This window comes from Brassica napus, unplaced genomic scaffold (assembly GCF_020379485.1).
Source record: "Brassica napus cultivar Da-Ae unplaced genomic scaffold, Da-Ae ScsIHWf_654;HRSCAF=961, whole genome shotgun sequence".
In the NCBI taxonomy this organism is placed as follows: domain Eukaryota; kingdom Viridiplantae; phylum Streptophyta; class Magnoliopsida; order Brassicales; family Brassicaceae; genus Brassica; species Brassica napus.
Window position 1 is genome coordinate 1 of NW_026016715.1, and position 10000 is coordinate 10000.

The 10000-nt window shown below is 49.7% G+C and overlaps 1 non-coding gene across 1 annotated transcript; it reads right to left on the reverse strand.

Annotated features, from left to right (window-relative positions):
- Positions 1 to 231: 231 nt before the first annotated feature.
- LOC125604928 lies at positions 232 to 386 on the reverse strand. The gene has a single exon (XR_007336527.1). It is a non-coding gene; the product is annotated as a 5.8S ribosomal RNA (ribosomal RNA).
- Positions 387 to 10000: the final 9614 nt, after the last annotated feature.

Below are 10000 nucleotides of genomic sequence, written 5' to 3' on the forward strand. Positions count from 1 at the left end.
TGATATGCTTAAACTCACGTGGTGATCCCGCCTGACCTGGGTCGCGTTGAGGACTTGGGTCATCAAGCTTTTGGACCGGAACGTCTGACTATATACGAGAATTAAATTCACCACCGCATGTCAAGACGCTCCTGACGTCCTTAGCTCGGATTTTGGCCAACCGCGTGCGGTAACACACGGGAGATCAGCTTCCATCCCATATCCTCGAGAGGATGGGGGGACGACGATTTGTGACACCCAGCAGACGTGCCCTCGGCCAGAAGGCTTGGGGCGCAACTTGCGTTCAAAGACTCGATGGTTCACGGGATTATGCAATTCACACCAAGTATCGCATTTTGCTACGTTCTTCATCGATGCGAGAGCCGAGATATCCGTTGCCGAGAGTCGTTTTAGACTTTACATTGCAGCACTGCTTCCGACAAAACACCGTCGCCGGGTTGGCGAAAGCAGGCTGTTTAGTTGCATTTTCCTTGACACTTTTCGTGCCGGGGTTTGGTGATATCCGAAGCTATGCGGTACGATCCAACCAAAACTGAAGTCTTGGCCAAGGATGAACGCATAACCACGGAATCACAGGCACAGTAAGAAACCGGCCTACCGAGAGTGAATGTTCATCGTCTCTCAGGTCGTTCGGTTTTTTCCAGGTACGACAATGATCCTTCCGCAGGTTCACCTACGGAAAACCTTGTTACGACTTCTCCTTCTCTAAATGATAAGGTTTAGTGGACTTCTCCGCGACGTCGCAGACGGCGAACCACCCACGTCGCCGCGATCCGAACACTTCACCGGATCATTCATCGGTAGGAGCGACGGGCGGTGTGTACAAAGGGGCAGGGAACGTAGTCAACGCGAGCTGATGACTCGCGCTTACTAGGAATTCCTCGTTGAAGACCAACAATTGCAATGATCTATCCCCATCACGATGAAAATTTCAAAGATTACCCGGCCTGTCGGCCAAGGTGTGAACTCGTTGAATACTCAGTGTAGCGCCGTGCGGCCCAGAACTCATCTAAGGGCATCACAGACCTGTTATTGCCTCAAACTTCTTGCCTAAACGGCCATAGTCCCTCTAAGAAGACGCCTGATGGATGCCTCCACGTAGCTAGTTAAGCAGGCTAGGGTCTCTTCGTTAACGAATTAACCAGACAATCGCTCCACCAACTAAAAGGCCATGCACCACCACCCATAGAATCAAGAAGAGCTCAGTCTGTCAATCCTTACTATGTCCGGACCTGGTAAGTTTCCTCCCCGTGTTGATCAAATTAAGCCCGCAGGCTCCACTCCTGGTGGTGCCCTTCCGTCACTTCCTTTAAGTTTCAGCTTGCGACCAACTACTCCCCCGGAAACCCAAAACTTTTGATTTCTCATAAGTTGCCAGCTGAGTCCCTAAAGCAACATCCGCTGATCCCTGTCGCATCGTTATGGTTGAGACTAGGACGGTAATCATGATCGTCTTCGAGCCCGCCAACTTTCGTTGCTTGATTAATGAAACCATCCTTGGCAGATCTTTCCGCATTGTGTTCGTCTTCATACATCCAAGAATTTCACCTCTGACTATGAAATACGAATGCCCCCGACGGTCCCCTGTTAATCAATTACTACTCCGATCCCGAAGGCCAACCAATAGGATCGAATCCTATGATGTTAGTCCCATGCTAATGTAGACGGAGGCGTAAGCTTGCGTTGAGCACTCTAAGTTTCTTCAAGTAACAAGCGCCGGAGCACGACCCTGCAGGTAGAAAGGCAGAGTGTAGACCCGAACCCTGGCCTCTCGACCTGATGGAGTCCGCAGGCTTACTTATTAATTTCTTTGCTCGTTTGATCCATTTTGATGTCTATTAGTTACTAAGTCATATTCGAATATGAGGTTCATAAACAAAGGAACAGATTGCACAGCGGAATAACAATGTATAAACTTTGTATTACTTAGAAACATGAGATTCAATACACAACTTCTTAACAGTCTCATAGACAATCACTAGTTCATCCCTAGCATCATCTAACCACACGTTACACAGCCTCTCACTGACCGAGCCTTCACGGCTCCTTGGCTTGACCAGAACCATCCTTAGTTCCTGAAACCACAACCAGATAAGCATTAATCATAACCGAGAATAGAACGGATTGATTCTACCATGCTTGGCTTGGTTCCTAGAACTTAGATAAACCTCAGTCAACATAATCACAAAACGTATGAACCTACCTACCGTATCCTAAGTCATACAACAACACCACCCCTTGACTTAGAATCAGATAGATAGTCCAGAATAGATAACAGAACACACGAACAGATCCGGATCGTCCCAAAGACCAATCCGTCTATCCGGATAGAATCTAGGTGCGACCGGCCAATGGAGTCCGGCTCAATGGCCCAACGGACTCCCTTACCTGATCCGGCCTTAGGCCTGGATCCAATCGGCCGAGTAAGCCTCAAGCCTAATCCGGAAGGCTTAGCAACCGGTCAGACCTTGCGACTCTACCTTGGCTTAGACAAACCGTGACCTTGTCTTCACTAGACAAGCCATAGGCTGATCCATAAGGATCGGTCCTAACCTGTCCCGAAAGACACCGTTTGGAACATGCACCCTTTGGCCAATCGTGCCTCTTGGTCCTCGTACCTTTTGATGTTCGCAACCTTTGGTAACTCGTACCTTTTGGTCCCTGACACCCTTTGGCAACTCGCAACCTTTGAACACTCATGACTCTTGACAACTCGTGCCCTTTGGGTCATTCCCAACCGTTCGTCCTAACCGCCCAGTCTTGGTGCGATCGGATCATCCGTCTAACCGACCCGTGTCAAGGTTAGCGGTCTAGTTATGTTCGGCCAAAGCCTAGGGACGTGTCCCTTGGACTCAACCAACACAACCCTTCGTGTTTAACCAGAGAGAAGAGAAGAGAAACGAATTGAAATAGATAAGGAGAGCCGGATGGGACTTAGGAACCGACCAGAGCCGCCGTGCGGTCGCATGGACCGTCCGTTCGGTCTGATGGAGCCACGGCCCATCACATACCTTGTGAACCACGTCTGGGTTCTCCATGCTCTTCTCCTTGTCTTGATCTCCCATTCTTGACCGGGGTTAGTTCTCAAACGATCAGAGTCGCCGGAACACAACACCACCACAATCGGCCTTTCTCTTGGCCGGAACTCTCTCTTTCTCTCTTTCTTTCTCTCTACGTTTTTCTCTGAGTATTTTACTCTGGAATTGGATAATGAAATCGACCAGAGAGCCCCCATATTTATAGAGAACGAGGGGGTAAGTCTTGCCCCACGAACAGGCACGACTTGCTAGCGAATGGGCACCATCGGCCAAGGTTGTCCCCTTTCGGCCACTTGCATCCCTTCGCCCTTTCTGATTGGGTTTGGGGTCGGTCACAAGCCCAACCCACGCCCTAGGCCTTCTGGCACAGCCCACAGCCCTGACCAAGGACCCAACAGCCCATGGCCTCATGGCCGGACCTCCCAGCCCGCCACTGACCCAGACCCGGACCATCGGCCTAAAGCCCGGACAGTCCGTCTAGCTGAGATGAGCTGACACTCAGCTGCCTCAGCTGAGTGAGCTAGTTGTCCAGCTAGTGGAGCTGACTTAGTAGGGACTGAGCTGGAGTAAACTGCTCCTAGCTTCCTTGAGCTGGCCAAGCTACTCGTCCACTTTGTCCTAGCTACCGTCTTACTCGTCCTAGCTAACACTAGCTCGTATAAGGTTAAGTCTAAGTTTCCTTATATCCTTAACCTTCTTTCTCGACCATGGAACGCTTGCCTTGATGTCTCAAGACCGGCTTGTACGTTTCCTCGAACCATGGCCGTCCCAACAATCCTATTCAGGATTGGGGGCGTGACAAGTCTCCCCCCCTTGGGATGGATTCGTCCTCGAATCCGAATCGAATGCTTCCTCGGAAACAAACTGGTCCAACCACTCTGGGTACTCTGCTTTCATTCTAGCTTCGGTCTCCCAAGTGATTATATCCTGACCATTACAGTCCCAGACGACCTTGACCATCTGGACCGTCTTCTTCCTTGTTGCTTTTTCCATCCTATCTATGATTCGAACTGGCCTCGTTTCCAAGGTTAAGTTCTGACCAAGATCGTCTGGAATGGCAGGAAGAGCGATGTCCTGGTCCGTCAAACATTTCCGAAGTTGGGAGACGTGGAACACATTATGAAATGCGTCCATCTTGGCCGGCAAGTCTAACTTGTAGGCCACCATCCCAACTCTTTCAATAACCTTGAACGGCCCCAAGTATCTCGGGTCTAACTTCCGTCTCCCGGAAATTCGGACTCGTCCTTTGAAGGTAATCATTTTGAGATACACCAAATCACCTACTTGAAACTCGAGATCTTTCCTTCTTCGATCTGCATAGTTCTTTTGGCGTTCTTGTGCCTGTCTCATCTTGTCCCTCAAGAACTTGATCTTTTCGGTTGTCTCTTCGACAATCTCCGGACCAATCATGCTGCGTTCCCCAACTTGGGTCCAGCATAGGGGTGTCCTGCATGGACGCCCATACAGAGCTTCGTACGGCGACATGCCAATACTACTATGGAAACTATTGTTGTAAGCAAATTCTACCAGAGGTAGATGTTTCTCCCAGGAATCACCCCAGTCGAGAACACATGCTCTCAACATATCTTCCAATGTCTGAATCGTACGTTCAGACTGTCCATCCGTCTGTGGGTGATAGGCTGTACTCATGTTCACCCTCGTTCCTAAGGCCTTTTGGAAAGCCTTCCAGAAGTAAGATGTGAACCTTGAATCCCTATCCGAGACTATGCTTGCCGGCACACCATGTAGACGGACGATCTCATCAATATACTTACGTACAATCTGATCTACCCCGTCCGACTTCTTGATGGCCAGGAAGTGTGCTGATTTGGTTAGGCGATCAACCACAACCCAAACCGCATCCTTCTTATTCCTCGTGGTAGGGAACCCGGTCACAAAGTCCATTGTGATGTGATCCCATTTCCATTCCGGAATAGGCAAGCTTTGTAATAACCCACTAGGCACCTGATGTTCTGCTTTGATGAGTTGGCAAGTGGAACACTTGGCCACCCATTCCGCTACATCTGCCTTCATACGGATCCAATGATAGAATTTCTTAAGGTTCTGGTACATCTTGGTCGCCCCAGGATGAACCGAGAATCTGGACTTATGAGCTTCCCTCATAATCTCTTCCTTTAGACTCCTATCATTAGGAACGCTGATCCGACCGTTTACTAGGATGGTACCATCCCTTGCGATCTGGTACTCCGTCCTATCATTCTGAGCAACCTTATTCAGGTTCTCGTCCTGACCTTGAGCTAACCGGATTCGGGTAAGCAGGTCGGCTTGGTTAACCGCCTCCAACCCCAAAGCTTCGGTTGTCGTAGTCAGCACATTCAGCCGCAGAGCACGGACCATACCGTCCAGGTCGTCCGCCTCCCGTTCGGCCGATACATCAGCCCTCTTCCGGCTCAAAGCGTCTGCTACCAGATTAGCCTTTCCCGGATAGTAGGTGATGTCCAAATCGTAGTCAGCTACGAATTCCATCCACCTCCTCTGCCTTAAGTTTAACTCAGGCTGGGTGAATATATACTTAAGACTCTTATGGTCCGTAAGTATCTGAACTTTGGCGCCATACAAGTATGATCGCCAAATCTTTAAGGCGAATACTACCGCAGCCATTTCGAGATCATGGGTGGGGTAGTTTCCCTCATGTTTCCTCAATTGCCTGGACGCATAAGCAATGACTTTCCCATGCTGGGTCAATACGCAACCTAGTCCAGTGATGGACGCGTCCGTATAGACCACATATGGTTGGTCGGCCTCCGGAAGTACTAGGACGGGTGCGCTAGTCAGCATGTTCTTAAGTGCGGAGAAACATTCCTCACACTCTTCAGCCCATGTGAACTTAACGTCCTTCCCAGTCAACCGCGTCATAGGCTGAGCCAAGCTTGCGAATCCTTTCACAAACTTCCTATAGTAACCTGCCAGCCCTAAGAAGCTTCTGACTTCCGTAGCACTGCGTGGTCGGGGCCAATCCTTGATTGCCCTGATCTTCTCTGGATCCACCGAGATGCCCTGATCGGAAACAATATGGCCGAGGAACCCAATACTCTTCTGCCAAAAGCTACATTTACTGAGTTTAGCATAGAGTTTATGTTCTCGTAATCGTTCCAGCACGGCTCTCAAGTGTTTCTTATGAGATTCCTCATCCTTGGAATAAATTAGGATATCATCAATGAAGATGATCACGAATTCATCCAAGAAATCTCGGAACACGCTGTTCATCATTTTCATGAAAGCGGCAGGTGCATTGGTCAGACCGAACGGCATCACTACGAACTCGTAATGACCGTACCTGGTCCTAAATGCCGTCTTCCTAATATCATTTGGCTCTATAGGGATCTGATGATACCCTGAAGCCAAATCAATCTTGGAAAACCACTTGGCTCCTTTGAGTTGATCCAACAGTTCGTCTATCCTGGGCAACGGGTACTTGTTCTTCACAGTGACCCTGTTCAACCCTCGATAGTCGATGCACAGACGCATGCTACCATCCTTCTTTCTCACGAAGAGGACTGGTGCACCCCAAGGGGAGCTACTTGGCCGTATGAACCCCTTGTCAAGCAATTCTTCCAATTGCTTCTTTAGCTCGGCCATCTCGGCCGGAGCCATCCGGTACGGACTCTTGGACAGCGGAGCTGTCCCTGGCTCTAGTTCAATCATAAATGGATCCGACCTATCAGGGGGGACACCCTGAGGTACCTGGAACACATCTCGGAATTTCGACACCAACGAATCCTCTGCAAGGTCTTTCAGACAGACAGAACTGCCCGGCTCTGTAGTTGTAATTGTAGCCAAAAAGGACTGACAACCCTGTTCCAACATCCGAATCGCTCGAACTGCTGAAACCACTACTTTCTCTTGAGCCGGACACAGACATTGGTACTGAATCGGTCGAAGCCCAGTCTCCAATTGCACACGACCTTTATGGCAATCGAGAGTGGCCCGATACTTTCCCAACCAGTCCATACCTAGGATCACTTCGTGATTCTTTAGGTGGACACAGACTAAATCCACAGGGAATACCTTTCCCTGTATTGACACTGGGATATTTGACATGAGACCTAGCGAGTTCATGGCTTGCCCTCCGGCCGCCCTCACTATCCCAAAATTATCTCCAGCGTCCAGACAGAACAGACCCTTTCCGACCAGTCCCGGACTCACAAAACTATGTGTAGCCCCTGTGTCGAAAAGTACGTGGGTTTCCACACCACCAATCATGAGGGTTCCTAATAGAGACCCTCATCAGAATCCCCTAGACATTCTAGGTTCCATACCAAGCATTTCTACTTGAATGTAAAAAGAAAAATTTAGGAATTACCAGAGATCGAATCAAACGATCCAGAAGCGCCGTCGTCCCGGGATAGCTCATACACCCTTGGTGTTGTGGTCGGCCTACTCTGGGTCGACTTGCCTGTGTCTCCACGGCCCTTCCCTTGTCCTCCTTGTAGCTTAGGACAATCTGACTTGTAGTGTCCCCTCTTGCCACATAGGAAGCAAGTCACGGAGCCGCTGCCACTGGACTGGTCTGAGAATTGGTTTGGTCGAGTGCAGTTTTGGATCGTGTGATCCATGCTGCCACATCGCACACAAGCCCCCATGGCCTTCCAGCACTCACCGGGATGATTCTTTCCACACTTGGGACATGTAGGTCGGCCACCAGAGGTCTTACCTCCGTCCACCTGGTCCCACTTCCTCTTTTTATCATTTGTTTTGCCCGACGGGCCAGACTGTGACTTAGCCTTAAGCTTAGCTTCTTCAGCCAAGTTAGACTCTAGCAAAGCCACCCGTTCCACCAGTTCCCCGACGGTGTTGAAAGTGCGGATCGAGCAATGGGTCTTCAGTTCGGGCTTTAGGCCTCGGGTGAACCTACGGACCTGGACTGCCTCGTCCTCCAGCTCTCTTCCAACAAACCGTCTGAGCCGGTTGAATTCTTCTTCGTACTCCCGTACGGTCCTGCGGCCTTGGGCCAAATCTAGAAACTGAGCTTCCAGACGATCCCAAGCCTCAGCAGGGAAGTATTTGCGGTTGAATTCAACTTCAAAATCCGCAAAACTTTCCAGACTCCCATTGGTGCGCTTGTCCACCGCAAGCCACCAGTTATGCGCGTCCCCTTCCAGGAAGTGAACCGCAATGTCGCGTCTGTAATCCACTGGACAGCGAGTTGATTGAAAGTTTCGGACCAACCTACTCCTCCACTCGTCTGCCACAATAGGGTCGGTGCTACCGGAGAAATGCTTCGTACCCAACCGGGATAAATGTTGAAGCAGACTCAGATAGTCCACCTTCTTTCCAGACTTTTCCGGTGGATCGATCTCGATCACCTCGACCGTTTCCACAACTGGACCATTGGTGTTGGGGGTGGTCGTAGCCACAGGCGTAGCCTGACCAACCGAGGAGTTCACTAGTGGCGTGAACAGTTGCGCCATGGCCGCAACCTGAGTCCCCATTACCTTCATGGCCTCTAACAAGTCCTCTTTGGACAGTGTTGTGGGCACATTAGCCATTCCATCGGCCATTCTCTCATGCTGGTCACCATCGCGGTTAGCGTTCGAGGATTCCACTTCCTCGTCACTCTCCCGATGTTCCTGACCATCCTGTTGCGTCCCCGTAAGATTAGCCTGATCAGTTGGCAACACGTCTCTAGTGTCAGCTGCGGCCGGATCGGTTTGCAATCCGGATAGATTGGTCCCGTCCATGGCCGCTTGACTAGACTGACCGGCTGTTTTCTTACTCTTTCGGGACTTTCCCGATCTGCTTTTTCCAGCCTAAGGATTTAGACAATGTTAATACGAACACACTAACATAAACAAAACAAAACAATCCCTAGACTAAGCAATCAAACCTCACCGTGAGACCTAATCAGCTGGCTGCGTGTGTGTGTGTGGACTGCCTAACCCAACTATCCTAGAATCAAGCATGCTCTGATACCAACTTGTAAGACCCGAACCCTGGCCTCTCGACCTGATGGAGTCCGCAGGCTTACTTATTAATTTCTTTGCTCGTTTGATCCATTTTGATGTCTATTAGTTACTAAGTCATATTCGAATATGAGGTTCATAAACAAAGGAACAGATTTGCACAGCGGAATAACAATGTATAAACTTTGTATTACTTAGAAACATGAGATTCAATACACAACTTCTTAACAGTCTCGTAGACAATCACTAGTTCATCCCTAGTATCATCTAACCACACGTTACACAGCCTCTCACTGACCGAGCCTTCACGGCTCCTTGGCTTGACCAGAACCATCCTTAGTTCCTGAAACCACAACCAGATAAGCATTAATCATAACCGAGAATAGAACGGATTGATTCTACCATGCTTGGCTTGGTTCCTAGAACTTAGATAAACCTCAGTCAACATAATCACAAAAACGTATGGACCTACCTACCGTATCCTAAGTCATACAACCAACCACCCCTTGACTTAGAATCAGATAGATAGTCCAGAATAGATAACAGAACACACGAACAGATCCGGATCGTTCCCAAAGACCAATCCGTCTATCCGGATAGAATCTAGGTGCGACCGGTCAATGGAGTCCGGCTCAATGGCCCAACGGACTCCCTTACCTGATCCGGCCTTAGGCCTGGATCCAATCGGCCGAGTAAGCCTCAAGCCTAATCCGGAAGGCTTAGCAACCGGTCAGACCTTGCGACTCTACCTTGGCTTAGACAAACCGTGACCTTGTATTCACTAGACAAGCCATAGGCTGATCCATAAGGATCGGTCCTAACTTGTCCCGAAAGACACCGTTTGGAACATGCACCCTTTGGCCAATCGTGCCTCTTGGTCCTCGTACCTTTTGATGTTCGCAACCTTTGGTAACTCGTACCTTTTGGTCCCTGACACCCTTTGGCAACTCGCAACCTTTGAACACTCATGACTCTTGACAACTCGTGCCCTTTGGGTCATTCCCAACCGTTCGTCCTAACCGCCCAGTCTTGGTGCGA